Raw genomic sequence first — 12,864 nt, 5'->3', positions numbered from 1 at the left:
TATAGTTGGTAGTTATATCCTTAAAAGAGTTGTAGCCACTATAGTTCAAATATTAGCTCTACTCCTTGCATTAGTAGTGGCTATAAATCATGAGAAACTAATTAATAATTATCATGTACAGTGTCTTTTGGCCCCTCATCTTCATTTGTAAAGATGAGGGAAAATATTTTCTATTTTCAAATTTGATTATACTTAATTTTTTTTATCAAAATGATAACATTAGTCACTTTTCCCATTTTTCTAGTGTGAAGGCCTTTGTTAACAAGGAAATAAAGCGAATAAGGGCTTTGATAGGAAGGATGAGGAAATAATCAAGTTTTAAAAATTGGACTATATATAGATTTGAAAAAAAAAAGGTTCAAACAAGATTAAATTAGAGGTTGAACCAAATGGTATAATAAATGTTAAAATAACTTATCAATTCTGACAATATGATTTGATAGTTGTTCAGATAATAATTAATAGTTAGAGACCATAGATATTTCGACTTAATCCACCGTGCAAGTCTTGTACTTAGAATGATAAAAATATGTAGTAGAATCATGGAAAACCCTTACCAAGTTCTGAGTCATTTTATTCTTTTCATCCAAAAGCTGTTTTTCCTCCATCAATATGTTCGTATGTAAAGATGCAAAAGGATAATTTAATTTTATTAGCGAGTTTGTAGAAGCCTTAAGATTGCACAATTTCATGCATCCATTTTTGTGGTTTGTTCTTGTTCATATTTAGTTTTAGATTGTTATTATTTTTCTTCCAACAATGTCAAACAAAGATTGATTTTGTAGACGATGTCATCATGGCATGGAGTTGCTCCTCTATGCAACTTAAGTGGTCATTCATAGTGCTTGTTGAAGTGTACTTTGAACAATGTAAGATGGAGATGTTATTGTTAAGTTTATGTTAGGGTTATTCATTAGTCTGCATAATATAGAGCTAAAAAGACATTGTAGCTTCAGCTTGGATGCTCAACAAGATCACTAATTATTATAAATCAAAATAGAGACCAAGCAATTCAAAACACTTACATCTTCAATTTATTCTTCCTTACCCAAATACTACACCCACAATGTAATAGCCCGTATTTTGATTTTGCCAATTTTTTGTAGTCATTATAACTCCAAATTATAAATTGTATTAGCCATAGTATTTTGATTGTAGTATTTTACTTACATAATATTTTTTTTTTGTAACTTTTTGGGCACCGGTGAAAATCCTTAAAAAATTTATACATGTCAGTACAATTGAAGATTTCAGGACATTTAGGTGTCCATTTTATAAACTGATTTCACATATATTTTTTAAATAATATATTTTATTTTATGGATATTTTGTGTAATTTTTAAAGGACTAAAATGATCTATTAGAATTTTATATTAAAGAAATTATTTTAATTATATTACTATATTAAATAATTATATTATATTTTATTCAAAAATATCTAAAGGCATTAAAAAGTTTTTAAAAGCCTTCCTCCTTAAGTCATTTTGGCAAATAGAGTTTAGAAATAGAATTTTAAGAGAGAATGAGAAGAGAGAGAAAAAAATATGAGATTTGGAGGTCGCGATGCAATTTTTGTTCGTTGAGCTTGTTGGATATTTGCTCGTCTCGGGGTAAGGAAACTTTACCCTATTTCTGATTCAAATTTTTTGAGTTTTGGTATTTTTCTGATCAAATTTGTTTTTTTTATTATCGAAAAATTTCAATAACTTTGTATTGACAAAACTTTCACCACTTAATTTTTTGTATGTTATATAGATCATATTTATGAGCATTTTGAATATTTATTTGAAATTTTTTACTTAGTGATTTTGAAAATACGGTGATTTTTGACTACTCCAAAATTTATTTTGATATCTAAAAATAATAGTGTAGTACAATAAAAGTTTTAAAACATTATTTTATGTAATTCCTAGTATTTTGATAATTTTCTTAAAATGTAGATTTTTTCCTAATAGGATTATTTGTTGTTTACCATTATGACATTTTGTCATCTTCTTAATTAAGTTGAATTATGCATTATTTGCCACAATATATTGAAAATGGATGTAGATATGTGCTTGAGTAATAGCTGGTCGCTATTACTGTTATAGTATTGTGATAATAATATACGTGTGTGAAACAAACAAGTACAAACTGGTTAACCTGTTGGTTGGAGACTGATTGACATGCATATGATGGTGGGCTGACGAGCTTTCCTTTAAATATTATGATTTGATGTTATCATATACTAATTCACGTGATACACTGATTGAGATTTGTAAGGAGATCATTACTGTGCTGACAGACAAAAAGTAATGACTTTATTTATTGAGCCAATGATTTAATAACACTAATTCTAATACTAAAAAATATTATGATAGCTAGAACTTCTTACTTGTTTAGTGTGAGTGCTAAAATGCATGTTTTGAGACATTGTTCTTATTATTGTATGGATTTATTATTACAATATAGATTTACTATTATTGCATTATTCTACTACTCATACCATTGGATTGTTATTTATATTGATATAGATACTGATACAGTTTGATACTACTGATTTACTGTCCTGATATTAAGCATGTGATACACTGAGCACGTGATATAGAATACCTAAATAGCATGTGTACATTCTAATATGATTTTATTATGTTGATTTGATTTCGATAATCTTTACCAATATTTTGATATGATATTTTATATAATTTTTGTACTAATTGGTATTACTAATACGATGATTACTTTATAGATTTGACACTCATAATGGATTAATGCTTTACTATCTTTCGTATTGTATTATTTTACGGTTTTTAGATTTTATTACTATTACATATGAATTTTATTATTTATGTATTTATTCAATGATAATATGAATATAATTGTTATGATTTGACTGTTGACATACAAATTTTTTCTTTATCATTCTTTGAATTCATTTGTAGGTTTTGGTGACTTGTTGGGCTTTTTGAGCTCATTATATATAATTAAATGATTTCAGTTCAGGATAGGGGAGTAAGAGTGTGAGGCTGGTTAGATTCTATTTCTTTTTTTTTGTTTTTCTTTTGTACTAAGGACAAAATAGTTATGTAAAAATTGTGTAAATCTTGAGTATTGTATATGATTTTTGGAAATGAATATAGAAGTGTACGTATATTGATGTTTTAAATTATAGATTATGTTTTATTGTTTGATAGATAATAATAGATAGCTCTGGTTGTTACTTATTAAAAGATTAAAAGAATAACTCTTCTAATTTAAATTTTGGGGCATCATAATTGATATCAAATCATAGTTGTTGAAAGAATTAAATTGTTACTAGAGCTGTAGGACATGATTGAGAGTTGGGTAGATTGGGTACATTAGTTTACATGCATAATAGAATGACATGTGATAGCATGAAAACTGCATGATTGTATAATTTTTTATCAGTTCTGATTTGATTTGATTTGATTTAAGTTTTAATTGTACGTATTTGGCTTATCTTGATTTTGTATATGAATCCTTAAGGGAAATGCAAGTGATAATATTTTCTTAGGGTGGGTAGATTGTAATAGTCCATATTTTAACTTTGCCAATTTTTTTTGGAGTAATTATAACTCCAAATTATAAACTGTCTTCGTTATAGTATTTTGATTATAGTATTTTACTTACATGAAATTATTTGTAATTTTTGGGCATCGGTGAAAATCCTTAAAAAATTCGTACATGTTGGTACAAGTGAGAATTTCAAAACATTTAGGTGTTCATTTTGCAAACTAATTTCATGAATATTTTTTAAATAATATATTTTATTTTATGGATATTTTTGAATAATTTTTAAAGTACTAAAATGATTTATTAGAATTTATATTAAAAAATTTGATTAAATTATATTATTATATTAAATAATTAAATTATATTTTATTCAAAAATCTCTAAAGGCATTAAAAAGTTTTTAAAAGCTTTCCTCCTTAAGTCATTTCAGCTAACAAAGTTTGGAAAAAGAATTTTAAGAGAGAATGAGAGGAGATTGAAAGAAAAGCTTGAGATTTGGAGGTCATGGTGAGATTTTTGTTCATTGAGCCTATTGGGATATTTGCTAGTTTAGATGTAAGAAACTTTTACCCTATTTCTAATTTCAAAGATTTTTAAGTTTTTGGTATTTTTTTGATCAAATTTATGTTTTATTTATCAAAAAACACAAATAACTTTGAATTAACAAAACTTTCACCATGTAACTTTTTGTATATTATAGAAATCATGATTATAAGCATTTTGAGTTTTTATTTGAGATTTTTTACCAGCTGACTTTGAAAATACAGTGATTTTTATCGACTTTAAAATTTATTTTGACCTCTAAAAATAGTATTATAGTACAATAAAAATCTTAAAACATCATTTTATACAATTCATGGTATTTTGGTAATTTTCTAAAATTATAGATTTTTGCCTAATATGATTCTTTTGATGTCTACCATTATGACATTTTGACATCTTCTTAATTAAGCTCAATTATATATTATTTGCTATAATACATTAAAAATGGATGTGAATATGTGCTTGAGTAATAGCTGGTTGCTATTATTGTTATCGTATTGTGATAATATTATGCGTGTGTGAAACAAATAAGTAAAGACTGGTTGACCCATTGGTTGGAGACTGATTGACATGTACATGATAATGGGCTGATGGGCTTTCCTTTAAATAATGTGGTTTGGTATTAAAATCTACTAATTCACTTGATATACTGATTGAGATTTATAAAGAGATTTTTACTGTGCTGACATATAAAAAGTGATGACTCTATTTACTGAGCCAATGATTTACTAACGTTGATACTAACACTGAAAAATACCGTGATAGCCAGAACTTCTTACTTTTTTAGTGTGACTATTCAAATATAAATTTTGATGCATTATTCTTATAATCATACATATTTATTATTACTATATGAATTTATTATTATTGCATTATTCTAGTACTCCTACCATTAAATTATTACTATTACTGATATAGATACTGATACTATTTGATACTACTGATTTATTGTACTGATATTAAACATGCGATACATTGAGCACGTAATATAGAATGTCTCAATAACATGTGTATGTTCATATATGATTTTATTATATTGATTTGATTTTGATAATCTTTACTGATATTTTGATATGATATTTTGATATGATTTTTGTACTGATTGACATTACTGATATGACGATTACTTTGTAGATTTGTCACTCATACTCGATTACTGCTTTACTGTCTTTCATACTGTATTGTTTTAGTGTTTCTAAATTATACTACTATTGCATGTGAATTTTACTATTTCTGTATTGATTCAATGATCATATGAATGTAACTGTTATGATTTGACGGTTGACATGTATATTGCTTATTTGTCGTGCTTTAAATTTAGTTGTAGGTTTTGGTGACCTGCAAAGCTTTTTAAGCTTATCATATATGGTTAAATGATTTCAGGTCAGGACAGAAGAGCAGGAGTGTGAGGCTGGTCAGGTTCTATTTTTTTTTTATTTCATACTCAGGGCAGAATAGTTATGCAAAGATTGCGTAGATTCTGAGCATTTTATATATATGATTTTTGGAAATGAATATAAAAGTGTACATTGATGTTTTAAATTATAAAATTTGTTTTGCTATTTGATAAATGATATTAGATAGCTCTGATTGTTTCTTATTAAAAGATTAAAAGAATAATTTTTTCAATTTAGATTCTGGGGCATCACACACACAGATCTCTTTGGCCCATGAAAATCCTTGAACCAAGTTTATAATTGTCTCACACATCTTGCTGTGGTGCTTTCAATTCTAGCCACATAGGCTTCATTTGGGGCGGCTTTCTTACTACTTTTTAAAGCATCTTTTTAGTATAAAATTTTGTACTAGAAAGATGCTTTAAGAAGTAGTAAGAAAGTCGTCCCAAACGAAGCCTTAATTTTGTTTTCCTACCATTATCTTTGTGGGTGTTGCCTCCTCTCTTGCGGTGGTCGTATCCTACTTTCATCAATTTTATGATTTAATTTTAACTGGATTTTTTTTACTATTAAAGTTTTAATTGTATATTTTTACTACTATTTAAAAAAAAAATAAGACTTCATCTTATAACTTTCATCTTTGATTTAAAATATTAAATCTCCTTAAATTATTTTAAATTATAACTTTGTTATATATATATGACACATATGATATATAGTTTAATGATAATGATTATGTGGTTATTTGGTTTGATGATAAGGTAATGCAAAGTAAAAGGAATCCAAAATAAAGTTTGTGTATTAAATACTTTTGAGTTGTTTGGTTAAGTACACTACAAATGTATGATTTTACCTTTTCTTTTTGCTGAAATAATGATATGCAAAGTAAAATAGTATTGTATTCAGAATAATAGTTAATTGGAGGTGGTTGACAGTGAGAGCAACATACAAATAGTGGTGGTCAGGCGATGGTGAGCAGCAATGGGTGACCGACTGACTTCACTTTTACCCAAATTGTGTATTCGAAATTCACTCAAAATGAATGAATTCCAAATATACTAAAAATGAGCTTGATATTACTTTCCAAATATGCTCCAAAATATATTCCATTAGACATATTATCATTCAAATGCCTAAATTTTCAAATTCAAAATTCATGCATTTACATTCGAAATATCCCAACTAAGCAATCTTTAAATTTTTCTTGAATCAAGGAACATTTGAGCTTGAGTCTTACAATACATTCATTCCACAGTAGTTGGCACATTCCACATGTGTGTTGAACGCACCACAATGATTGGAGCATTCCACACTAGTTGCTACTGCATCCGCTGCGAATACAACATGCTTTATACTAATCTATGTCTTTTCTCCTTTTTAAATGTCCTCTTAATCATGCTCCTTTTTCTAATTTAAACATTTTAAAGCTCTGTTTAAAAATTTTCCCTTTTAGCAAAATTTTAGAACGAAGCAAACAAATATTATAAATAAACAAAAATAACATGTTTCAACAAAAAAATTTAAGAAGGAGGAGATTCGCTAAATCGTTTGGCACAGTGTTGAATGCGTCAAATGATTTTGATGCATTCTGATGGACTTAGCTGTTCGGAGCATTCAACTCGACCACTTTCGCTAGCACGATTAGTTGAGAGTTCGATGTGTACAGAGTTTATTTAACTTTACTATTAATTTAGGTCAGAAATTAGTTAAGTAATATATTAATTTTAAATTAATTTATGGATATTTATATTAGTTAAATTAGTAGATGAACCACATATGAATAATGATGCAATAATAATTTAGATTTATTAACACGTGGAATCAACTTTATATGCTATGATATTTGATATTTTAGTTTTAATGAAATTAAATAAATATTCAAATGTAAAATGATTGTAATTATATAATAAATAAAATTTTAGAACCCAAAAATATTAATTCATTTATAGCAAGATAATGTAATTTAATGCAAAAAATTTGTGGTCATCTGCAAAATTAATATCATGTTTTATTTTAAAATTTTAAATTGAGTAGTTATTTTCATTCTATTTTATTCAAATGATTTTTTAGTTTCTTGTTGTGAGCTAGAATATACATGGTAGTAGAATTAGAGGGTTTTTAATTTTTGTGTTGCATGAATATCGAGCACACAAATAGAAAAGGTAAAGTACCAAGGTTTTTAACATGGAAACCCAAGAAAAGGAAAAAAAACTACGGGGCCTAGCCTAATTCAAATAATTCCACTAGTATTTGAATGAATTGTAAAGCTTGACCCGTCCTGTAATTCGAAGACGACAAAATTTTAATAGTAGGAGAGTTAGGTGGGATTCTGGTGTTAGTTGGTGGCTGGTGGATGCTCGATATTGGTCATTAGTCGGGCATAAGTCAGGTGATTTTCGATGGTCGAGTGGTAGTCCAATATGAGTCAGTGGCCGGACCAAAGTCTGGCTACGGTTGGTGGCCAGGCTGAAGTTTGGTGTTGGTCAGTGGTAGGGTTGAATTCTTATATCAGTTGGTTTCCAGGCCGAAGTCCAGTATCGATCAACGACCAGGAAAAAGTTTAACATCAATCATTTGTAGTTTGGAAGTCCGTTGGTAACTGATGGTCAGGCAAGAATCTAGTGATAATTGGTAGCTAGGTAGATGTCTAATGATAATCAGTGGCTGAGCAAAAGTCTGGAGATGACTGGTGCCGGATAGAAGTCTGACAAAGGCTGGTGGATGTGTAAAAGTCCAATAATAGTCAGTGGCTAGGCAAAAGTACGATGATGGTCAATGGTCAGGTAGAAGTCCAGGAACAGCTGGTGGTCGAGCAGACGTCCGACAATGATCGATGGTTGAGTAAAAGTCCAGTGATGGGTTGTGGCCGAGAAAAAAGCCTGGCGAAAAGTGCTCGGGCAGAAGTTCGGTGATGGTCGGTGGTCAGGAAGAAGTCTGATGATGGTCGGTGGTCGGGCAAAAGTTCGGCGATGGCTGGGCAGAAGTCCGAAGAAGGTTGGTGGTATGGTAGTGGTTTGATGATGGTTAGTGGTCCGATGACAGTTAGTGGTCCATTGGTGGTCGAGGAGGAGCTTGGTGGCTAGAGAGATATCTGGTTTCTCTTTCTTATTCCTCTTGCTTCTTCATTTTTTGTGAAGAATGAGGGGTCTATTTATAGTTTTTTTTTAGAGTGGCATGACTAGTAAATAGTGAGAAAATCAAGGGTAGATCGGGAGTGTTTTTGATGGACGTCCAATATCGATTTTCATGATCAAGGACAATTTATTATCTTAGTATCTTAATGATGTCGAAATTCAACAATCTTATAATCTTAGGCTCGTCGGATTTGTCTTATCGAGCATCTTGATTCAAACTATAAGCATGTTACATTTATAAATCATTTGGTCATCCAAGTTATGCTTTGAAGGTTTCAAAAGTGCTTAAGACTTTCAATTTGGACCCATTTGGGTTCAGATTAGATCGAATATGGTGTCATTGGGTTTGTCTTTTTGAGATGTTCAATTCGTATATAAGTTTGTTGAAATCAGAGTTAAAATGGTCTCAAAATTAATTTTTAAAGTTTTTTATTCAACATTTCCTCGAGATTCGTGCCCAATCCAGATATTTTTTTGATAATGTATCATTATGTAGTGCTTCAAAATAAGAATGATTTTTACATAGTATAACAATAAAAAAATTTAGGGGAAGAGATTAAACAACTATTTATTGATGTGAAAAGTTACTTGTATTTGAAGATATACAAAGCATACCTATGTAGCATTTATAGATGGTAGGGCTTGACACATATTGTGATCCCAAAAAAAAAAAAAAGAATCCAATGTAAGTAGTACTGGCCATTAATATCTTAGGGCAAAAACTTTCTTTGTGGCTTAAATTAATATATTTTATACTATAATAGTACCATTGGTTGTCTCTTTCATTATTACAAGATTTTAGGGTTGGGATTTGACTGAAGCCTAGGTTATTATTATGTATACTTTTGCCTTGACATTAAGTCTATTTATGTGAAATTGTTATGAAGCACAGAGGCAACCCAATGAAATTCTACTTATCTCATTTCCTACTTGTTAAAGCTCACCTTACTCGTTCTTAATTTTATCCATCAAATAACTATGAGGATAAGCCATATTTTCAAGAAAACTTGTGAAGGATCTTCTAACTCTTTATTGAATGCTACAACAACTTGGAAAAGGGAAACATGTAAGAGCTCATTGAACCACATATTAGAAATATTTTTGAGCTCCAATGATGCATTCTATTATTTATGCATTTTGGATGTCCGGATGTGATCGACTACTAATGCACATACATGAGGAAGAGATGAGGAGACACCATGATCCAGCAGGAGATTTCTTAACTGGTTGCTATTAGAAGCAAGTGCATGAGAGCTTCAAAGAGATAGATGGACATGTAGTTGGCCTAAATTTTTTGAAATTCCATCATGAGCTAACGATCCACGACACTAGATTTTAATATTGTGAAGATAATGAAATTGATTATAGTATCACAATGTATCAAGAGAATAACAAACATGATGATGAATTCATTATTAACTTGTATGAGAAGTTGATCAACATACCTTATAAGTATTGTAAAAAAAAAAAAAAATAAACGGCATGGATTGAAAAGAAATTTAGTAGTAGTTTGAATTATATATCCATTACTGTCTGACTCAGACATAGTTGCAAGACTGCATACATAAGCTACTTCTGACAAAAACTGTTGACTTAAGCATACATCAGATAACATATGTGACAACCTAAATATTCATAAAAATAATTTATTTAAAAATATGAAAATATGTGTTGCAGCACTACAGCATTGTGCTTACAAGTGCAACGGTGCTAGGAAAGCGCAACCTCAACATTGAAGTCTTTATTCTACAATAACAATGGATTCAACATGCAATTCAATCCCACTATGGTTTGTGGTACCGCAATGTTGGACGTTGAATAATATTTTAAATATATTTAATATAAATATCCCTCACCGCCTAAGCCATATCCCCCTTATTTTGTCATTGAGGAAGGAAAGAAAGGAGAAGGAGAGAAGATAGAGGTCTTTTAGTGCTTTTTTATCTATCACTTCTATTAAGAAAATTATTCTTATCATTGTAAGTAACCTTTACTATACATCTATCTTCATTGTTTTTGAGTTTAGTATATTTCTCTCTCCTAAAATTGATAAAAATATGATAGTGCCCATTTTAGTTAACTTTTATTATGTAACTTTTGATATGTAATAGACAATGTCATTCTGAGAATTTTTACTGGATTATATTGAATTTTCACTAGGGTTTTTAGTTTATATGGATTTTAATTGAAATGAGAAGGGAAATATTAAGTACAAAATGATTAGATGCTAATGTATAAATTTTGGATATGAGATACATAACATGGATATGATTACACTTTATTTGGCATAATACACATTTTAGTATACCATATGCATATTAATGAGTATACTTAAAAGATTTACATGTTATGATCATTACATGTGATGTGTATAAGATGCCTGTTATTATGATATACATAATATTAAAGGATTATAAGAAAAGCAAAATGAATATATTGTTGTGCTATGTAAGATGTATGAGATTGGTACTAAAATGATTGAGAAGACTGGTGACAAATAATTGATTAGAGTGATGGATGACAGATGATGGATAAGATAGATGATATATACGATTGTTGATAGATGAAGAATAAGATTGATGATAAATAAGACTGATGATAAATGCCTGGTAAGATATTTGATAGATAAGACATATTACATATGATAGATATGATCGATGATAAATGATAAATAAGATAAATGATAGATGATAGCTAAGATAAATGATAAATGATAGAAAAGACCTATAGCAAATGATATATAAGACCAATGATAGATGTCATATAAGACATGATATATAAGATTGATGAAAGATGACAGATAAGATCGAGATAGATGATATATAAGACCGATAATCAATAACACCAATGAAAAATGATATATAAGACTGATAATAGATGACAAATAAGACTGAAGATAGATAAGACCTATGACATATGATAGATAAAACCAGTGATAGATGATTGATAGGAGAGATGATAGATAAGACCTATAATAGATGATTAATAAGATTGATGATATATAAAATATAATATATATTATAGATAAGATCAATGATAGATGATAGACTTAATTGATCATAGAGGACATATGAGACATATAATACATAAGATTAATTATTGATTAACTGATTGAATGATAACAAATACATGACTGATCTCTAGTATGTAGTAAGATTGATATTGTACTGATACGAACATGATATTTGACACATAAAAGGATTGGCTTACTTGATCTATGAATTTAATAATTTATAAGAAGAGATTATTGTTCCTATGATTATAATTTCATGTATAATTTTTTTTTGGTGCATTGATTTGAGTTATATATTTTGGTACCTTAATGGGCTTTTACACTTATTATGTGGATTTTACATATTTTTAGGTAAGGGTAAGGAACCAGGGGAGTGAGATTGATCTGGGCTGTAGGCTTAGATTTTCTTTATGCATATGTTGGTTTTTTTTCCTTTTGTATTCATGATATATTTATAGTGATGGGATATTTTGGTTGAATATCATGGCTATTGTATATGTCCTTTTGGGACTTAGATTAATATGTTAACATTGGATGTGATTGTGTTTTTCATTGTCTATATTGATGAAATGATATTAGTAAACTCTAGTTGATGTGTATAATATAAAAAGACGCAACTCTTTCAAATTTTAATCATGGGGCATACATGTGCGGGTTTTATTTAATATATTTAATAATTATTCTTACTTTTTATGTCAATTACGATTATCAATCTACACAGCATCCGCAATGTGTCATTCTCATCTTCCATGTTTTAATGACTTTTTTTACTGTTTTGTGTGATCATGTACTATGATGTCTTAGTTATTTCATCTTTAATTATATCGACTTGGTTATCTTCATATGACATGTCATTAGTGCCTCAATAACTTTATAATAAATAGATATATCATATGCAATTGAATTGATTCAAACCAAATTTCTTTTCAACATGAAACATACAAGTAGCTTGTACAATTTGACATGTGATAACATATGAATGAGGACCACCTAACTTCTTCTCCCATAGGGAATGGATTTGGTTCTTAGTGTATATTTAGTTGGTGCAGGTTAAAATCTCGCAAGGCCAATGCCTCTAGGTGTCCTTACTGTAAAATCAAATCTTATTGTGTCGGAGATGTTGCCAAACCCAATGGTGTCATCCATTCAAGAATGTACATACCAATTGATGTTTACATGACTGGATACTGTGACTGGTTGCCCTACTGGTAACATGTTGTGGCTCCCCATTGTAGATCATAGGGGCTCGAATATTAGGAAGAAG

This window comes from Dendrobium catenatum, unplaced genomic scaffold (genome assembly GCF_001605985.2).
Source record: "Dendrobium catenatum unplaced genomic scaffold, ASM160598v2 fragScaff_scaffold_35, whole genome shotgun sequence".
NCBI lineage: Eukaryota > Viridiplantae > Streptophyta > Magnoliopsida > Asparagales > Orchidaceae > Dendrobium > Dendrobium catenatum.
Note: the sequence above shows the minus strand (reverse complement) of the source record.